The sequence below is a fragment of the Lontra canadensis genome, unplaced genomic scaffold (assembly GCF_010015895.1).
Source record: "Lontra canadensis isolate GAN:19392208 unplaced genomic scaffold, GSC_riverotter_1.0 scaffold15, whole genome shotgun sequence".
NCBI lineage: Eukaryota > Metazoa > Chordata > Mammalia > Carnivora > Mustelidae > Lontra > Lontra canadensis.
The window spans coordinates 18,505,002-18,526,433 of NW_022631009.1; the positions used below are offsets into that span (position 1 = coordinate 18,505,002).

At 39.5% G+C, this 21,432-nt stretch overlaps 1 protein-coding gene across 2 annotated transcripts in view; it reads left to right on the forward strand.

Moving 5' to 3' along the window:
* NCALD (neurocalcin delta) overlaps positions 1-21,432 on the forward strand; it is a 266,759-nt gene that overhangs the window by 192,724 nt on the left and 52,603 nt on the right. The window lies entirely within an intron of this gene.

Sequence of the window (21,432 nt, forward strand, 5' to 3'; positions counted from 1 at the left end):
TTTTTTCTTTTTTACAATTGTTACCCCTTCTGAATCAGCCTAGAATAGTTTGGAATTTGGTTTCTATCTTGTTTGCAGCATGCATAATTAGCAACAATAGGCACAGCGGGAAAGAACATTATACTTTGAAACAAAAGTTGGGATTTTTTTCTTGTAAATAGGGTAGTCTGAAAATACCAGGGAAACTGTCAACAGCTTCCCGTTTAGAGAAAAATAATCTGGAATATGCCAGGGAAGTTGGGGTGGACCCTCTTATGTGTGTGTGCCTGTCGTTGGCTTTGGTTGTTAGAGCAAAGTGCCCGTTTTCAGGATCTTCCTCTGAAAATTCAGCTGTGAAGAGAATGGCATTGGTTAGTCTTCACTAAGGAGTCATGCAAGCTGTTCTCGTATTTAGGAACTGAAATTTGCCCACAGAAGGAAACAATAGTAGATGTTACTTTAATTCAAATCCAGATATAAATAGTCACTGAAATTTGCTCCAGATCTTGAATGAATAATTTGGTAATGGTGATTAATAAGACTTTTTTTCTCCTTATTCCTAGCACAGTATACAATGCAAACTGTTTTATTTGCACTGTTGTAGTTCCTTTTCTTCCCAAGTTTAGTAATTTTGGATTTTTCTATCATTGGATAGATTGGGTAGTTTTGAAGCTAATAATTCAAAGGAAACCTCTGGCATTTAAGCTCACTGAAACCTACATTTATAATCAGGTTTCTAAATCTTACAAATTCAACAGGAGAAATAGGAAAATTTTAGAGCAGCACATTTAATATACTTACTATTTTGATGGTTAGAAAATAATGGTTTCACTGTGTATATGAATATGTATTTTGTGATATGTGACTTATATCTCAAGGTAATGCAAGAATATATTGTTCTTAGTTTCTGTGTTCTTTATTAGTTTTAGAATTCTGGTTGCATTTATATTTCTTCTGAAGATAAGAATTTTGAATAGCGTTTAGTTTCAGTGATAAGTGAATAATTGTGGATGCATCAATAATTTTTCAGTTGCTTTCAATGACTGAATATTCATTGAACTGACTGACATTTGGTAAATCTGTTTTTGACCAGACACCCCATAGAGGATTTTCCAAAAAGTCTAATGTGCTTACAATCAAGGTACATCTACTGAGGCATCATCTCATCATTAAATTGATCTCATAATTCTAGTAACTCAGAGACCACATTCTTAACACCCCTAGAAATATCTTAATTGATTTGCAGCATTTCAAATGAGCATGGATAGGACCGTTAGCATTGCATTTAAAAACTCTATCTTTGATAGACTACTTTGATGTTTGCTTCTTTTATGAAAAATAAGTATTTATCATTATAGCTTAGATAGCAAAGATACAGCAAAGATTTTCTATAATATATCCCTCTATGATATTTTAAATTAAAGTTATAAAATGATTATATTCAGTGCCCTTATAAAATACACTGGATTTCAGCAGTGTGAAATATAAGAGAACAAGTCCGTGTCGATGACAAAATGTCAATGATAAAGTTTATCACTAGAAGAGAGCACCCTATGCTATGATCTCAGAGATGCTCTAGAATCTACAGGTTTTTTCTTGTGGCAAAATAAAAAGAAAACGACTCTCATCAGAGTCATCTACTTAAAGCAGTTAGACTGTGCTGATTGCAAGGTCAAGTTTGTTTCAGCTTCAAAATATAGCAGTGAGGAATGATTTGCTTGAAACCTGGTTGTTGCTTTGTGTATAAGTTCAGGGATTTTTAACCTTTTTCATGTCATGAGCTTCTTTGGCAACCTGGGAAAGCCTATAGACTTCTCAGAATGATGCTTTTGTGTATGTTAAAGTATGCAAGATTACAGAGGAAACCACTTTTATTGAAATACATTAACCAGATTTTTTTGGAAATTGTGATATGTGTTTTGTTAATAATTTATTCTTAAATCATACAGACTAGCAGCAGGTATAACTACCATCATTTTGAAGTAGTGATGAGGGTAGAAGGTATTTCGGAATGTCTGTACCAACTGTAATGTGATGTGAAAACATCTGTGATTTCTCTTGGTGACAAAATCACAGGTACTGTGTTTGTAGCCTACATTTTAATGAAAAGAAATACTAAATATCAGTTTGAGACTGGCAAAACTGAAAGTGTCATATTTTTCCCATCCAAGTTCCTGGATTCCCTTGAATTCTGTCCACCTCTGAATTAAATGATAGGTAAGAAAGTGATGCCGTAAGTTCGTAGAACTGCATTGGACAAAAATACCACCATTTCCACATCGAGTTCCACATCTGATTTTATTCTCTGAATGTGTGAATTTCACAGTATTCTCGAATTTCTGTGTGAAAAGGAATGGTATATCCAGACAGCTACCAAACTATAACTTTCGTTCATTTTTCTCCTTGAAATCCATAAACATTCTTATGTTACATGGACTGGGAAACTCTTACCTCATTAGAAAGGAGTGAAGAGGAAGGACTTACAGTGTTAACGTAAGTTATGCAAGTTAAAACCATGGACCACAGAAGTAAGACTAAAGCTAGTTACAAAATGGCTTTTATCCACTCGGAGAAAATAAGCCAGGAATACTCAGATGAAGAATGCAGGATGTTATGTGAGATCATTCGAGAACTTACATAACTTCCCAGTGTAATGTAAAGCACATACTTGTGTGAATCCGTAAATTGTAATATTAACTTCATTGCTCAGGATAGAGCCTATTAATTTATCTACCAGAGGTCCCCAGGATGGGCCACATTCAAAATGAAATGGAGAATGGAGACACTTCCTAAGTAATTTGAACTCAGGATTCTATTTGACTTATTGGTTATTTGAGAACAATACAGGAGGTATTGATACTGTTTAGCATGACTGTGTAAGCCATTGTCTCGTTCTCATTGTCAACTTTGAATTTGCAGAAGATATTGCCTACCATTCTTCTCCAACCTACTAGGTAGCTTTGCAGTTGGTTGGCTGACATCATGTATCATTACCTTTCCAACCCTGCCTCTAGATTGTCCAAAGCTGCTCTATTACATCAGCATCCCCTGTCTCAGCGTAAGAGAATTGGAGCCGTGACATTTTGTACAAGCTGTTGTCTAAACTCAATCCAAATCCCTAACATTTGAAATGGAAGCTTAGCAATTTTCCTTCATGTGTTCTTGGGGAATTATGAGAGAGGATTTTTCTCAAACAAATTTTAGTCATTGGACAAGAAGAGAACACCTGGTTTGGGGGTTTTGAGTCTCAGAGGCAACTTGATAAAGAAACTTGGAAAAAGTCTAAAAATCTCTGACTCCCAGCTGTACTATTTGCCTCTTTGATGGCAGGTGTTTGAAATTTTCACTTCCGAAAGGAATGTGCCATTAGTCCTCATGAAATCAACTGTTATTTAAATCTTGCGCCATGATGGAAATCTGACTAGAAATAGCATCCCAAAATATAGGTTTTTTTTTTATTGTCTCCAGAAGTGATGCCATAAAAGTTAGTGCTCATTAAAACTTCTATATAAAAATTATATGATAAATATTTAAATTCGCTGGAGCCATGTTCTTCAAACTAAAGACAGTCTGTTCTTTCTATCTCTGCAGTGAACCTTAGTTTTTTGGGACATATTTCTATAAATGCCTTTAATTAGAGACACAGCATCTCTTTAAAATTTAGTTTACACTAATGTCAAACGTAGTATACTCAGCTGACATTAAAGTTCTATATTTGATTTGCAGGAAAGAAATCTCTTAATCTGAACGATACTCAGCTGTTGTTTGTCCTAATGGAAGGATCATTCATATTTTCTGAATTCTATCCCAACGACTGTAGGAAAAGCTAAGGCTGCATATTGCTTTTGTGCGAGGATGAATCTTTTAAAGGATGATTCCAGATTTTTTTTTTTTTTTTTTTTTTTACTTTTATGAACTTAAACCCTATCCGTTAGGGGCAAATGTTGAGAAGTGTTCTATTCTTTGGCTCTGCTCAGCTGACTCCCACAGACCTTCATGTGATTCATACAACGAAAACCACAACCAATTTTGTGATGACCATATTTACAACATCCTTGGGGATAAAAAATAGCATCCCACCAAAAGTTATCCCATCCTATGCCTTCCCAGGCATCAGATGCCACAGGAACCAAGCATTTATTAACTGGCTGCTGCATCTCCATATTACAGGAAGCATTTGGGGCCCCTCCCTCACATAGTTTTGAGCGATATATGCCACTGGCATAGAAAACTCAGCTTATTTTATGAACTTCTGATTTTTTGTTTGCTTGAGCTTTTACTCAAGCACTGAGTCTTCCATACATTCAACAAGCTTTACACACCTACTATGTGCCAGGCATTAGACCAGACACCAGGGATGCTATGGTGAACAAGACAGGCAAGGTCTCTACCATCATGGAACTTACAGTCCACTTTTAGGGATCCTATGTCTATCAACAGCCACAGTTTCTTCCTCATGGTCATGCTGGCCAGTGTAGACAAAATGAGAATTACTTTTAAAAACAGAAACAAACAAACTTCAAAGCAAAAGAGATAAGCAAACAACTGGGAGCCATTAGATTTTACACCCGAGTTAAACCTTTGAAGGGGCATTCTTCAGCTGGTGAACAGTAGGCTTGATTTGTAAGCAATCTGTTCTTATCAGTGTCAGGCATTCCAGATCAGTATGCCTAGCCCTATTCTCAGTGGGCCAAAGGCTGGCTGTCTTCTAAATCAGCAAAAAATGAGACTGGTAGGAACTGACCTAAAGAATGAGTTTCTTTTAGGCAAATATGCTGTCTTATTTTAAGAAAGGAGAGCTATTTTATTTTAAGAAAGGAATCCTTAAATTAGTAGTGCCCAAGTGCAGTTGGCCCTTCAACAACATGGGGATTAGGGGTGCCAACCCCCCATGCAAGTAGGAAATCCATATGGAACTTTTGACTCCCCTGAAACTTAACTTCTAATACCCTACCATTAACCATAAGCCTTACCAATACCATAAACAGTCAATTAACAGATATTTTGTATGTTATATTATTATACACTGTATTTTTACAATAAAGCAAGCTAGAGAAAAGAAAATGTTATTAAGAAAATCATAAGGAAGAGAAAATAGTTACAGTACTATACTGTATTTATCAGGAAAAAAAATCCATGTGTAATTGGACCCATGCATGGTTCAAACCCCGTGTTATTCAAGGGTCAACTCTGTATCTATCTTATCTTTCTTGTACTAATCCAGTCAAGATAGTTTTACTACATAACCCCAAATCCCAATGGCATAGTACTCCCAATGGCATAATACCATTCATTTTTCGCTCACCTGCAAATCAGATTTAGGAGAAAGATTTTTTTTTTAAGGTTTATGTATTTATTAAGAGAGAGAGAAAGAGAGAGAGAACATGAGCGGGAGGAGGGGCAGAGGGAAGAATCTCACACGGACGTCCCACTGAGTGTGGAGCCAGGCGTGGAGCTCCATCTCGTGACTCTGAGATCATGACCTGAACTGAAATCAAGAGTTGGGCACTTAACAGAGCCATCCAGGCACCCCTAGGTGAAAGGTTCTACTCCACACAGTTGTCCAGGAATTCAGACTTCTAGCTACTTAAACTAATCTGGGGAAAGTCCTACATCTACAACTTGCAGATGTTACTTAGGGCAAGTTACCTACGTCACGGTTTTCTTACCTGGCTAATACCAGTGCCTACCTTACTGGTTGTTAAGCCAGCTTACTTGGCATAGTAAGTGACGGGTATTAGATGTTCAATAATGTGAACTGTTATCATTAATTTTCTTCCTCTGATAGTGCTGCTACCACCACCATTTCCCCAGAAACTATGAAGTACCACTGCCCAAAATGGGGTGGGTATCTTCCTGGTGTTACGATAGTAGCAAACATTTAGGGAGCTAGATAGACTTCTAAGCTCTTTTCAAAATAACTATTTTTTCTTCTCAGCATCCAGTTTTACAAATGAGGAAACTGAGGTACAGAGAGCTTAAGTAGATAGCCCAGTGTTACACAAGGATGTATAACAGAGCTCTAGGTATCTGAGCCTAGAGTCCTGGCTCTTTACTCACTGTGCCCTGTTGCCTTTTAAGCTGAGATATATTTTATTTTCCTTATACCTAATATATTGTAGCAGATTGTACTCTCCAAAATTGGCCATATAATTATATCAGCTCCCACATACTCTTCTAGAATCTTGCCACTCACCATAAAGAGCAGGAGTCTGTTGCCCTCCCCTTGAACCTACATAGGCTTGTGATTGGTCCAACTGATAGAGCACAGTGGAAACAATACTAGATGACTTCCAAGGTTGGATCATAAAAAGATACAATTTCTTTGTCTCTGAGCTATTCTTTTTCTTTCACACGTGACATTTGCTCTTGGAAATCAGCTGCCATGTTGTGAGGAAGTCCAGACCATATGGAGGGGCCATATGTAGGTGTTTCAGCCAATACCCAGCACCAACCACCAGAGATAGGAGTGGGGAAGCTTTCAGAGGATTCCAGGCCCTAATTCTTAAGTCCTGCTCTCCCTCCTGATGCCAAGTGGGCCAGAGATGAGCTATCGCTGCTGAGCCCTGCCCTAAATTGCAGATTCATGAACAAAATAAACATTGTTGTTGTTTTAAGTCCATCAGTTTGGGCATTATTTCTTAAGCAGCCAGAGTAGCTAGGACATATGGGATAATTAGATATGACTTAAATACCTGTATAAGGGATTAAACTTCAGGTACATATAACTTAAATAGGTTTTTATGATTTGGGGAAAGTACCTAACCTAATTAAAATAATTTCTAGAGGAAAATACATTTCAGTTATCAAATTACAAATGGGCATCTTGTTTGTAAATTCAGAACAGTGTCCTACATATTAATGCTGTTGCCGGTTCTAGAAGATTTGGGCTACTCTGAGACTTGACTATTTGCCTTCATAAAATCTCCCTCCTTGCTTCTGCCACCTAGGATCCTCTCCGCTGGAGAGGCTGTGTGGACAGTAGTACCTGTGTTCTTTTTCCCTGGTCACTGCGTAGCCCTCCTTATCTGCTTTTGTCTCCCTCGCTCACATCTACTCTAATCTGCTAATCTGCTGCCCAGTTTTCTGTTGTTAGGCCCTGCTGTCTTCTTGACACTCTCCTTTGGCTCATTTCCAATCCTTCGAAGCCTGTTTTTCTGCTCTAATGGTTTACAGTAAAGCTAGGGAATTCCTCTTGGCCAGGTACGATGAAGCTGATTCAGCAAAGTCTTCTTACAAAGCTGTCAAAATGGCAACTGTCCCACTGGCTTGTGGCTCCAGAAATCTAGCACTGGGAATACTCAGAACTATAACCCTTATATCCTCACTCAAAGAGACCCTGCTGTGTCTTCTGCTGCAGAGATATCAATACCTCTGATTGTCTTCTCACTAAAATGCCACCCTCTCCTGATGGTCTTCCCACCATGCCTTTAGAAGTTTAATTGTTTTTTTCACTCATTCATTTGTTCATTCACCATTTATTAATTCTATATAGTGGGCCCTGTTGTCACGTACCTATGGAAAGATCTCTTTTGTGTCCAAGGACTGGTAAGTTTCCTCCAGTTGTCTCTTATTTGCTTACCATTGACACCAGGCCGATGTGGTCCAATGACCCAAATGTTTCAATAATCAATACATGTCACACTTCATTCAAGGTGTCCCAGCTAAGCAGAACTACAAGCATAATACAGGACCAGCCAGTCTTTGCAAAGGTTATAGTCCAACTGGGGAGGCTAGACAACATACAACATACAACAAATTGTAGAGCTGTATCTAGGTTACAACCTCTCATAATGCTTAGTGTAGCATGCAACACATTGTATCTACTCATTAAACCTCTGGTAATAATGAAGAATTAACCCTAGAATGATATGTGACATTGAAAGGCATCTTCCTTCAGGGAGGAATTAAGCTTTGAACTGGGTCTTAATAAATGGAGAATATTTGGCATGACTACAAAAGTGAGAGGGTCATCTATGAGTAACAAACATCGTGAAGTACATCCTGGTAACAGAAATTGACACCCATATGGGATTGAGAAAATTTTTGGAAAAAGGAAAAAAAAAACCAACCATACAATACCTGAGGTGGGTCTGTGGTGATCTAGAATTGACCAATTTAAGGTAAGCTGGATTTGACCAGATAGACAGCAGGAAGCTAGTGAGTTTGGGAACAGGTAAGTGATGTATGTGTCAAATGGTGTTACAATATTTTAACAACCCTGTTTACTTTTGCTTTATATAATTTATTTTAAAATCCCAATATGTGTTAAGTATTTCCTTTTTCTCTATTTTCTCATAGGAAAGTTCTAACTTTTTAAATTAAAAGAAATATGAATTATCTTCTGCCTTCAATGCTGTGTGAGTGGTCCTTTTACCATTAGCTGGGTGACACCTGTAGGGAGAGCTTTGTAATGTCATAGCTTTAAAACTATAATCTGTTTTTAGCAAAGTCATAGTCACATAAAACCCAAGCCAGATGAAAGATTGAAGCCTTCCTAACATTTTCCATAGAATTATACTGTAGTGATAATTGATATTTATAATGAAACCTGTGGGATATTGCACCATTATTCTGATGTTTTTTAATTGAGTCACCAATGAAAGACTAAATTATATTCAGTAAAGTTTAGTTGGAAGCATGTTTCATTATATCTATTCTTTGAAAACTGACCATCAGTTTATGTGTTTGGCAACTATCAGAATTTTTTTTGTTTTTGCTTTTGCCTTTTTTTTTTTTTTTAAAGTAGGTTTCTCATGCCCAGCATGGGGCTTAAACTCACTGAGATCAAGAATCCCATGCTCTACTGACTGAGCCAGCCAGGCACCCCACTATCAGAATGCTTTTAATCAAAATATCCCATTCTCAAGAAAAATATTATAAATTATACATAGAGAGCTGTGCACTATATATATATACATATATATTTTATATGTATATATTTATATAAATATTACATATATTTATACACACACAATAAAAGAATAACAAAAACATCATTTGTTAATCCTTCCAGTGAAATGTGACAGAGTCATACTGCTGATAACTTTGCCATGGCCCCTGGCAGGTTGGTACTGTCCCCAAGGTCCAGTGGCTGTCAGGAATTGAATCTGTGATATAGTTGTGAAGTGTCCAACCACATAAGGATTTTAACGCAACTGAGGACAGAGAGTAAAGGCTGTGCTTTATGCTTCTAGAGCATGACTTGCCCCTGCTGTTGGCAGTTGTGCCTGTTTGGAAATCAGTTCTGTTTCCTGAGCCCATTGCACACCTAGTTGCTTCTTGCTGCCTCCTGGCTATTTGGCCGTGAATGGCCATGGCACCCTTGGTGATCCCTGAACTGGGGGCAGTTAACTCAAACCCCTCACTCTCTTGGGAACTTTCTTTATAGAGAAACTGAGCCGAAGTTTAACTGCAAGTTACGGTTTTCATGAGATTATTTGCTGGTTTCTCCAGAAGATGTTTTCACAGAATAGAAGCTATTTAAGAAAGAGGCAGCCCCTGGTCCAAATTTCATTTTGTAAAAATAACTATTATTAAAATCTGCTATAGTCACCTCCAGAAATGTTGGCTAACGTCCAACTTTCAAAGCCCAGTCCATTGCTCTTCTGACAAGAGCTGACTTCTTCCTCTGGCCTTCCAAACAGCCCAGACCAAGGTGCCTTACTGCTCTGACAGGGCATCCTTGCCAGGAGGATTACTTCATTAAAGTCCCAAAGGGTCAAGGGCAGGTTGCTACAGGTTGACAAAAAGGTACTGATTTTGAGGTACTGCGTAAAAAAAAAAAAAAAAAGAAGGAAAGTTCTCACTGAAATCACATTAAATCACGTCTGGACTTAAAAAACAGGGACTTTTTTTTTTTTATTATTATGATAAAATATACATAACAGGGGCTCCTGGGTGGCTCAGTGGGTTAAAGCCTCTGCCTTCGGCTCAGGTCATGATCCCAGGGTTGTGGGATCGAGCCCCCCATCAGGCTCTCTGCTCAGCGGGGAGCCGCTTCCTCCTCTCTCTATGCCTACTTGTGATTTCTGTCTGTCAAATAAATAAATAAAATCTTTAAAAAAACCACATAACATAAAATTAACCTAAAAATGTTAACAGTTTTAAGAGTACAATTCGGTGGCATTAAGCACATTGGTGTTGTGCAACCCGCAACACCGTACCTCTCCAGAACTCTTTCATCTTCCCAAATTGAAATTCTGTAGCTATTATAGACTAACTCCCTATTCTCCCCTCATCTCAGGCCCTGCTAATCACCATTTTACTTTCTTTAAGTAGGTGCATTTTAAGAAAGTTTAAAATGAACCTATAATTTCTCCTGTATATACACTCTTCAGTTAGTAAAATCCCTATTAAAAGTTCCCAAGTAACTGGAAGTTTCTTAGGTTTACAAGTGGGCAGGGTTTATGCAGAATTCCATGATGCAGAAATTTCAGACACAGTGGAGATGATGGCTTGAAACATGTTTTTCCAAACCACCTACTTAAATCTTATTCAGTATAATTTTTGCATAATTATTCAGCTTGCCACTTTGCTTGACAAAAGAAAGCCATTGAACCTGAGACTTTCTGGTCCCAGTGATATACTTAAATAGTCTTATACTTACCTTCTATTAATGTTTATTTTACATAACTTAAGTATTGAGCAATACATGTTTGTGATAAAACACTTGGACAATATAGAAGGACATAAAGAAGAAAATAAACCTCACTCTTAATTTTCTACTGCCTAAAATAAGCACAATTAATATTTTCAAATTAAAAATCATTATAAAGCGCCTGGGTGGCTCAGTGGGTTAAGCCGCTGCCTTCGGCTCCGGTCATGATCTCAGGGTCCTGGGATTGGGTCCCGCATCAGCCTTTCTGCTCAGCAGGGAGCCTGCTTCCTCCTCTCTCTCCGCCTGCCTCTTTTTCTACTTGTGATCTCTCTCTGTCAAATAAATAAAATCTTTAAAAAATAAAATAAAATAAAATAAAATAAAAAGTATTATAATTCATTTTACTTTAACAGAAGAAAAAGAACTCCAAAATGAACCTGAGGATTTGAACTTCAGGTATTGATTTCTTTAAAGCAGGAATTATTGGATTTCAATGAAATTGAATTGCCAGTTAAAAATTTTAAATCAGTTGGGGCCCCTGGGTGGCTCAGTGGGTTAAAGCCTCTGCCTTCAGCTCAGGTCATAATCCCAGAGTCCTGGGATTGAGCCCCACACCGGGCTCTCTGCTTAGTGGGGGGGCCTGCTTCCTCCTCTCTCTCTGCCTGCTTCTCTGCCTACTTGTGATCTCTCTGTGTCAAATAAATAAATAAATAAATAAATAAATAAAATCATTTAAAATTTTTAAACCAATCAAATACAAAGAGATTGGGGAATCAATATTTCTTAAAAGCTAATTGTTTCTTAATAGGTAGAGGTTTATATTTTCAGTTACTGAAGCTTAGTTAACCATCTCATGAAGATCAAAAAAGACCGTAAGTAATCAAACAAAGATACCTTTGGGGAAATAAAAGGTTTTTAACCAGCGTTTGAAACTTAATTCCACCCTTAGGAGTATTATCCTGAAAAAAAAAAAAAAAAAAAAAAGAACTAGAAAAAAGCATAGTCTGTAAGAAACATAGTCCATGAAGTTACAAACTTCTTTTAAAAAACTCATAAATCATATAATAGGGAAGCAGTTATTTTACCCAGTGAACTAGAACTCAACAGAGATTTTAGAGGGATTCACTGTATTTGTTAACCTTGACCACAGAGGCTTATCTTCACGTGCTTCAGACACCAGGGTTTTTTAGAGTCCATTGTTTAAATACAAACTGTATTTTAGTTTGCTTCATATTGAGACCGTGAGTCCCTTGTATTGATATTTATCTTTCTAGCATTTCTCATTTTCTTTCTCTTCTCTCGTTGACTTGGAGAAACTAAGTTCATACATGGCCTGTCATCGTTTACTTCTTGATTCTTAAGTATCCAGTCGATCGTGATAACCTTTTGTTTGTTGAAGATTTCTTCACAGCCCTGTTTCCTAATTCTGACTAAATAGGCTGTTCCGCTAGGATATCTTTCCATCAGAACTGGATTATTTCCATTGTTTCCAGGTCTGCCTATTTCTTAGATTCATTTTCAGTTTTTCTAGAGTATATTTTTGAGTTGTTTCATCAAAACAGCAGAAGGGCTAACTCCTTATAGATTTCATTTTGCCCTTGTAATTGAAATATAGCTTCAAAATAACTTTCCATCACAATTTTATGGGCTTTGTTCCAATGTGTTCTAGCAAACCGAAAAGCAGGTGCAAAGTCTACTGCCATTCTCTTTACAGGTAGCTTTTTTACTCCCTCCCTAAGCTTTTAGAATTTTCTCTTTGTATCTGGAGATCATAAAATTTCCTGGGAAATGTCTAGGCATGTCATTTTTTCATTATTCCCCTTCAAGCTGTCTTAATCTGAAGATTCAAGGGTTATTCAGCTCAGGAAAATATCCTGTTATTTCTTTGAAATATTCATCTTCTCTATCATCTGTGTTTTCTCCTCCAATAGCTTTTATTTGGAAGAATATTACATTGTTTAGCCCCAGAAGATACTAGATCTCTTGGATCTTGGATCTCTCTCCTCTATGTTCTTAAATTTTCTCTAATATTTTCTCTTTCTTTTTTCTTTTTTAGGATTTTATATATTAATTTATTTGAAAAAGAGATCAGACAAGTCAGGGGGAGAGGCAGAGGAAGAGGAGGAAGCAGACTCCCAGCTGAGCAGGGAGCCCAACATGGGTCTTGATCCCGGGACCCTGAGATCATGACCTGAGCCGAAGGCAGATGCTTAACCAACTGAGCCACCGAGATGCCCCTTTCTCTTTTTTCTTTTATGTGGATTCCAAGAATTTCCTCAAATTTGTCTTCCAGATTTCAGATTTATTTTTGTGTCATTTCATGTCAGTAATTCAACCTTTCTACTCAGGGTCTTTTTAAAATCTTTAGTTTTAGGAAAAATTTTTCTTTTTTTTTTAATGGCTTCTTTTTCAAAGGATACATAAAAAGGATATCCTTTTTATGGATACAATATTCTCCTAAATTTCCCTGAAAACAGTAATAACACTTTAAAAAAAAGTTATCTTCTATGTCCTGTTTCAACTCTAATTCCTTTGACATCAGTTGTTCTGTTTTTCTTCTGGATCCTTCTCTTTTACGCTCTTGGTTTTCCTTAAATAACTGTTGCCTTTTGAGTGGACCAGTCATATTTATGAATATTAATATTATTATTAATATTATTCTTATTTGAGAATAAGAAGCAGGTAGGCAAGCTTATGACTGTCCAAAGTGCCCAAGCTAGCAAGACTATGTTTTGAGCAGTGAACTGCATAGGTGTACGGCCCTTTTGTGCAGAGTTTGGGATGGGTGCAAAAAGTTGGGGGGAAAAGCATTCTGCAGAGCCCTTCTATTAATTCCCCTGTCTGCTCCTTCTTTCTGTGGCTCCAGATCTGCATTCTCCAGAGGGGTTCTGTTAGGAAGAATAGCTCTTACCTCTACATCATCTCTCTCTGAAACCTAATTTCTGGTGGTTTTTGTTGGCTCAATCCAACCATGTCTGTTCACTATTTTCCAGAAATTTTTAAGAATTTCTGTCTACAGATGGTAACCTTTTCTGATTTCCATCCCTGTTACAGATTATTCTTTCTCATACATATTTTCTGCCATTTCCGTGGAGCTTTGGGAGATAGAATACATGAACTTGCATGCTTAGGCTGCCATCCTGAAGTGAAGTTGTATTAACATGCAGAATGTTTATCCCTGTGTGTTAGTGCTTGAGACCAGGGCACATGTCTTTTGTTCTGCGAGGCCATTTCTCTTTCTTTCATGGCCTCAGACAGCACTTCCAATCCTAGTTAGATATATGATCAAAATAGATCATTTATACAGAGAGCAAAGTGAAAGAAGATGGGTCACATGAGCTGATTCCATCATAGATCATAATATCTTCCTCCAACAGGTGCATCCTGATCCTTTAGGACTCCACTCAAGCCCTGCCTTTCCTAAGCCTTCCAAACATCCCCAGTATTCTTGCATAATACAAACTGCTATTATAACACTAACCACATAGTTGTATAATTTTCTGTTGTCTCTTCCATTAAACTTCATGTTCCCCGAGGATAAATGAGGTGCTTTGTTTCATGTCTGTATCCTCAATGTACCCCATAGGGGCTGACATGCCATTAAGTGCCCAGTACAGGTCAAAGAACAGAATAACTCAATGAATGAACAAGGGAATGAACAAGCTTGATGTTGACCTTGGAAACAGGCGTGTTGTATTCCTTTGCTGAAAACAAGACTACTGACCTCCTGATTGTCAGGAGAAGCTTTGAAAAGGGTGTTTCAGGCAGGAGGAGCATCATGGGGAAAAACGCAAGGCAAACTGGGGCATGGCCTTTTGGGGGTACTGGTGGTGGTAGTTCTCATAGTTGCTATAGATAATTGATTCATCCAAATACAATCTCTAATCTCTGCTGTATCCTTTTGTGCTCAGTGGCAGTCTTATTATGAGTTTCTTTGATCTTTGCCAGTTCAGGGAATGCAGGTCTAATTAGAACGATAGTATTTTGGCAAAAATGCTGGTTCCCCAATTCCTTAGGTGTTGATAAAGGATCCTTCCTGGTTCTTTATAATCACAAGTTAAAACCTACACCAGTCTTCTTTGCCAGTTTACATGAAAAGATCCACTTGTTTTCAGTAGCATTACCTGTGTTGAGCCCTCACTTTGCAGGAAGTGAAAACACAGATGCTTAGAATGGGGCTTCCAAGCCCTACTGGATTCCAGTAGCTCGCTGGAAACTGGTACAGCAGGAGCCCCTCTGTTGCAGGACTCTGCCTCTCACACGATTACCTGGCAGAACTTCCTTGCTCCAGTGCCTCTGACTTCACTCACCACCTGGAAGTCCTCCCCAGAAGTCTGAGGGCCTCGCCTCCCATTTCTGGTAACTTAATAAAAAACTACTGATTTTCAGGGCAAGTAGGCTCTCGATTTCTGGTTAATTAATACAAGTCTTTTCACTTCAAGATGTGTTATTCTATCCACATAACAGGTGTTCCATAAATAGTTGTCAAACGGGTGGAAGAATGAATGAAATCCAAGAGGGATTAGGTTTACCTTTTCTGAAATTAGACTCAAGGAGCACATTTGCCCGCAGTTACCCCAGGTAGGTGCCGGCATCTGCTTCAGATTGCAGGCCATTTACTGCTTCCATCTCAGTCATTTCTGTTCCACCCCATCACCCATCTCTCGTCTTCGGGGCCAATCCACTCTCCAATTTAGACTCTCACTAAACACATCTCCCTAGGGCCCTTCTATTTGTTCCTAACACAAGACAGTCTGGGAAATATGTCACTCCCAATGGGCTCGCTCCTCACCTGCTAAGACGGAGACCCTGACTCAAAGGGCTCGTCATCACACCCCCAACTTCTCAGTGTCACAGTGGGCTTGTTTTTAAGAGTGAAGCTGTGTGGTGCTCGGTGTGGGACCGTGTAAGGCAGGACATCCCCAGGTGTATGACCCAGGAGCTACCTTAACAAGCATCAGTGAAATGCCAGGCTGTGCTAATAGGAAAGCCAGGTCCGGGAATGCCAGCGGTATAAAGCAACTGGCATAAAGGGCCACGTGTTTGGCAGCCTTGGCGGTAGTCAGGCCTGGAGACGTAAGGAGAGAAATAGTTGCACGAAAAGGACACAGGAAGAGAAGTTCAAGTCCTCTCATTATTTGAAGTCCCGATAGGATCTGAGCTGCTGGGTCAATGGGTGGGGGCACCTGGCTCTTGGCTGGGATCTTCCCAGGAGCCTGGGGGGAGAGGCACAAGGTGTAAACACAAGACCCAGCATGGGGTCCGAATTGCAGTGAGGACTTCGCAGCTCAAGTGAGGACTTTGGAATTGGAATCCAGAAGCCTGGGGCTTAGGATCTGCCTCTTCACAAGATTTTCAAGGTAACTCTTAACTATCGGCAGCTAACCCTTGACAACCACCAGTACCTCTTAGTCTTCTCCGTCTACAAGGATCTCTTGCTGTGGACAGACCGCCCAGCACCAGGAATTTCAGTCGAGCATGTGACTGCTCAGCACATAGCAGGAGGAAGCAAGCTCTGTGCCCTTGGATTTATTTGTTTTATTTATGTATTTATGTATTTATTTTTATTCTTATTTTATTTGAGTATAGTTGACATATGATGTTACATTAGTTTCAGGTTTACATCTTAGTGATGTGTTCACAGTGTAGCTACCATCTGTCACCAACCATCACTATTACGATACCACTGAATATTCCTTATGCCATGGCTCTTATTCCTGTGACTTACTCATTCTGTCTGGAAGCCTGTGTCTCCCACTCTCCTTCACCATTTTATCCAACCCCCACCTCCCCTCTGGCAACCATCAGGTTGTTCTCTGTATTTGTAGATCTGATTCTGCCTTTTGTTTTATTCATTTGATTTTTTTTATGACACTTTTAAGTGAAATCATATGGTATTGGTCTCTCTCAGTCCGACCTATGTCACTTAGCATAATACCCTCTAGGTCCATCCATGTTGTTGCAAATGGCTGTGCCCTTGGATTTAACAAGTGATTCTAGAATACCGGCACTGCTTTAGGCCTTGTAAGCATCCCTGGCCTTTAGGGATCAGTAATTTATAAAGTCACAATCCGCACTCTCAACCCAGCATGGCCACTTAGCATCACTCGCATCACTAAAAACTCTTGTTGTGGATATATGCCACTGGTCACAAAAGATTGGACACAAATAGAAAGTCATCTGCCCAGATCACTACCACAACTAGAAAACAACTCCAAATTCCTTATTTGTGAGGAGCAACCTAAGGATAGGACTAACTCACAAAGCTTACAACAGAGCCTACAGATCTCTTAAGTAGGGCTATCAAGTTCAGCAAGTAAAAATACAAGACACCCAGTTCAATTTGAATTTCAGATAAACATAGAATTTTTTTTCATTATAAGTATATCCCACGAAGTATTTAGGACATATTTATGTTCTAACATGAATTAGTATTTATCTGAAATTCTGATTTAAATGGGCTTCCCGTATTTTATCTGGCGGTCCTACCCCTCTGCTTTTTTAGGGACACTTCCCAAAAGATCAAGGCTGTTAGATTTGAATATCTGGTCATAAGAAGTTGACAAGAGAGTGGAGGGCAGGGAACATGCCCTGTTGTCTTCCTTAGAAAGGAATGCCTTAGAAAGGAAAGCATGCCTTCCTTAGAAAGCCTTCTTTAGTGCATAGGATTCGGGGTATAATAAATACACGAGGAGTTGGTGTCAGATGGTTCTTATTCAAAGGAGGCTGACCTTGGTGCTGACCTCTTAGGAGCTGTAGACGGAGGCTGATATCCCACAGGTGGGCCTCCTCACATCCGTGTCGGTGAGAGCCTCCACCCTGGCTCACTGCCCATGCTCCCATCGCTTGTGACATGAGATGGTGGTTGGCAGAGCCTGAAAATTGTGTCTTGCAACCTAAATATATCTCTCTCTCTTCGAGCTCTTTCTAGCTTCATGGGATTAAACCTCATTTCAAATATCATGAGTTCCTGTAAAGGTTTTATAAGCTAAATCCTAATTCCCCACTGGTTAACGTGATCATTTTAGCGTTCCATCTCTGTTTTGGAGTGATTTTTTTCACCCCAAGAGTAATAAGTTAACTACCTATACACAAGGGGAGCTTCTATTTCAAGAACACTTTGTAAAGTGGAAGAATGCTTTGGGTATTTTCTTTCATTGTAGGGCCCCATGCTCTTTGAGTCCGGGCACACCTCTTTTCAGGAAACAGTTTGTCAGCAAGATGGCATCAATTTTCTGGGAGTGTGCCAAAGAACCTGTGTCCTTTCCTTTTGATTTATTTCCCCAAATTGCTCTCCAGAAGACAGATATTAATGGGAGGAAAGAGCAGCAGCCATCTACGGGTGATTAGTGAGTCTGTGCCGTCTGCTTCATTGCAATCAAGTCCGGTTCTCGTGTGCAGCTACTGGGGCTTTCTTAGTAATATTTAAGAGGAAAATCACATTTTAACTCGGCCTAAATAGTACCTGGTGACCACCTGAAATAATCATTTCTCATTACCCACCTTCGAGGTAGGTTAGTATTAATCCCTTATTATTTCATGAGAAAACCAAATCCCAAAGGAGCGGATTCCGACCCAATAGTATGTGGTGATCAGAGTCAGGCCTATGACTCTTAAACCCTCTTCCCTCCTCCGATAAACAGATCATCATCTTTCACCAGCACTGTGGGATGTACGAAGACCCAAATTTAGAAAACGTGTTTCCACTTAAGAACATAGCCCTAGTGCGCCTGGGTGGCTCAGTGGGTTAAGCCTCTGCCTTTGGCTCAGGTCATGATCTCAGGGTCCTGGGATGGAGCCCCACATTGGGCTCTCTGCTCAGCAGGGAGCCCACTTCCTCCTGTCTCTCTCTCTGCCTTCCTCTTTGCCTACTTGTGATCTCTCTCTGTCAAATAAATAAAATCTTTAAAAAAAAAAAAAAGAAGAAGAAGAACATAGCCCTACATGTGGGGCAGGAGTATTCAACTCTCATGTCATATAAGAATTACCTAAACTGCCAGTGCTAGGGTCACACTCCTGGAGATTCTTGGTCCTTTGGTCTGGGGTGTGGCCAAGGCATAGGTTTCTTATTTAAAAAAAAAAAAAAAAAAAAAAAAAAAAGCTTCCAGGAAGCTCAGGTGCAGGGGGGTTGAGAATATTAGTCTATGCAAAGCAAAAAGGGATTCATGGGATGCTGAAGTTGAAACCTGACCCAGTAATGGTAAGTGTCCATTAGAGACCCTGCATATGCAGTCTCTGAAGACACGGACACTTAGCTTGGTTTAAAACCATTTAGTTACCAGAAAGGGAACATGAGCACAGAGTAGTTTCCTAGTTAACTCTAGTAGAAATACATTGCTCTGACAGAGGGACAGGGAGAGGAGAACAGAGCCAGGGGATGGTGTGCTGACCAGACTGCTGAAGGAGGGGTGATGTTGGGAACCCAGGCTGCCTTAGGATCATGACCGCAGAAGAGTGCCATGTTCCTGGGCAGTGGTTTCAGAAGGTAAATAGGTAGACCTTATTTGGGGGCCCTGGGGGGTGGATCAAGGGAAGCTTATTGATTCCAAGCAGTGTGCACTCTGAGGTCAGACTGCCTGGGTTCAAACAATTCTGGCTCTATCACTTAAGTTCTGTGAACTCGGGCAAGTTACTATCTCTCAAATGATCAGTTTCCTGATTTGGAAAATAGGTAGAAATTGCAACTACCTCATAATTTGTTGGGACATTGAAATGAGATAATATATTGTACCTCAGTGCCCCACCCCTCAATCTTTCTAAGATAACTAGATCACTGTGAAATTTTCTTGATTAAAATGGGGTGACCATTACCTTTGCCTTCAAGGTAACTCATTCTCACAAGGCAGCACAAGGTTAGACTTAAGATAGTGAGCCGTACGTTGATTCAGAAGCAATAAAACCTTACAAGAGGACCCCTCGGCCGCAGAGTTGCAGGGTAAAGCTGCGGGGTCCAGGGTGAGGCTATGTCCTTGGACCAAAGAATGAGAACAGCTATTGGGAAGCCAAATAGGGTTATGACAAGACTCGGGTCAAAGAGGATGGACATCTACCAAAGTCAGGTTATAGAGCCAAGCCCCCCAAAAATCCCTGATGCAGAAACCAGGGAAGATGCCTGAGGCTGAAGGAGGTGGTTGTAGGAAAACGCTTCCAAAGCCTCTGTTGGGAATCAGCAAGGCTTCTTTGATCTCTGCCTCTTTTGAAAGTTGCTTAAAGCCAAGGAGGTTCTGGAATTGAGTGTCTTAGCAGGTCTTTCTGACAAGCATGTGTACTGAGAGAAGACTGGGGTTTCTAAAGCAGAGCACTCTGACTCTGCTCGAAGACCGTGGACCTCTCAGCATTTCCCACAGTGGGACCCACAGAAGGCAGGTTCTGTGGGATGTTCCATGACAAACATATTTGCTAGGTGAAAGAAATTTAGCATGCTTCTTAATTAAAAAACTTTTCAGTGCTTTTAATTTGCTTGTGAATGTCTAAGGGGAATATATGGTAAGGTGTGTTTCCCAAACTAATTGGGCCATGGAACCCTTTCTTCTTGGAACCTAACTCCTATGGTTCTTTTGCCATCTTAACTCCTGAGGCTTTTGCCTTAACACCCTTTCCTCCCTCTCAGGGGTGTGTAGAACCCTCTATGGCCTCGTTCCAGGTCCCTACCATTCACAGAAGGAATAAGATGAGGCTATTAACTAGAGGCTGGCAGGCCTGTGCCTGTCTTGATCCTCTTTCTGGCACATAGTTGGGACTCAAATAGTGCTTATTTGTCGAATAAATTACTCATTAAATGGATGAATGAAATAATCTAGTTACTATTTATAACTCCAATTACTGCCATAGAAAGTACCTTGGGTGTTCAGGGTTAACTATTCAACTGACCCATTCTTGAAGGAGGAAGTGTTTTCTGAGATTATTTTGTTAATAGGACCAAGAATCAAGAGATGTGAGTTATGGTCTCAACTTGGTGCCATTCTTTTCCACCTACCCAAAATGACTTCTTAATAATCTTGGCATCCCACTCCAAAACAGTCATGGAAGTAGTCTGCAATAATTAAACTCCACAAATATAAAATATAATCTAAATGATTCCCTTATGAATTAGATCCATCTGTTAATGTCCTCTTGGGCCCTTTCGTATCTAGTCTGAACCTTTTTGAAAATCTAGGCATACGCAGTAAAGGCTACCCCCAAGTATGTTTTACAACCATAGGCTTCAAAAGCTAATAATATACTATATGTTGGCTAGTTGGATTCAAATTAAAAAAAAGAAAGTTGCATTCAACACAGAAAAATTAAATAAATAACCATAGGCTTTGCATGTTTAAATGGAGAAGAGAGATGGAACAAGATGGACTATTTTATAGTGAGTAGTGTTTATTTTCAGCAGGTTCCCAAATAACGTAAAGTTTTTCTTCTGTACTTCGGGCTACTGCATCCCAGGAATGATGCATTTTTGTGTGTTTTCTCCCATTCTGACCCACCTTGACTTGCCCATATAGAGGTAGTATGATGCTAAAGTAATTGCTGCTAAAACTGTGCAAAGGGTCACATCAGACACACAGCCTAATCGTGGCACTGCTGTGCAAGGAGATGGGGGCTCCTTATCGCTTGTGGGTTCACGCATCTGCACTCATTCGATGGCAGTCACTTTTTATTTTTTAGTTTTTGGAGAGGGTGCGCAGAAGCAGGGCAAGCAACTTGATAGGGAGGAATTGGGACTATTATCAGGTCCACAGGCTGCGATGACAAGGAAAGAAAGCTCATTCATTTGAACTCTTGTGCATTGTAAGTTATGCTTGACTTGGGGAGTTAAATTTAAAACTTATTAATTCACATGATAATGTATAAAAATACAGTGACCA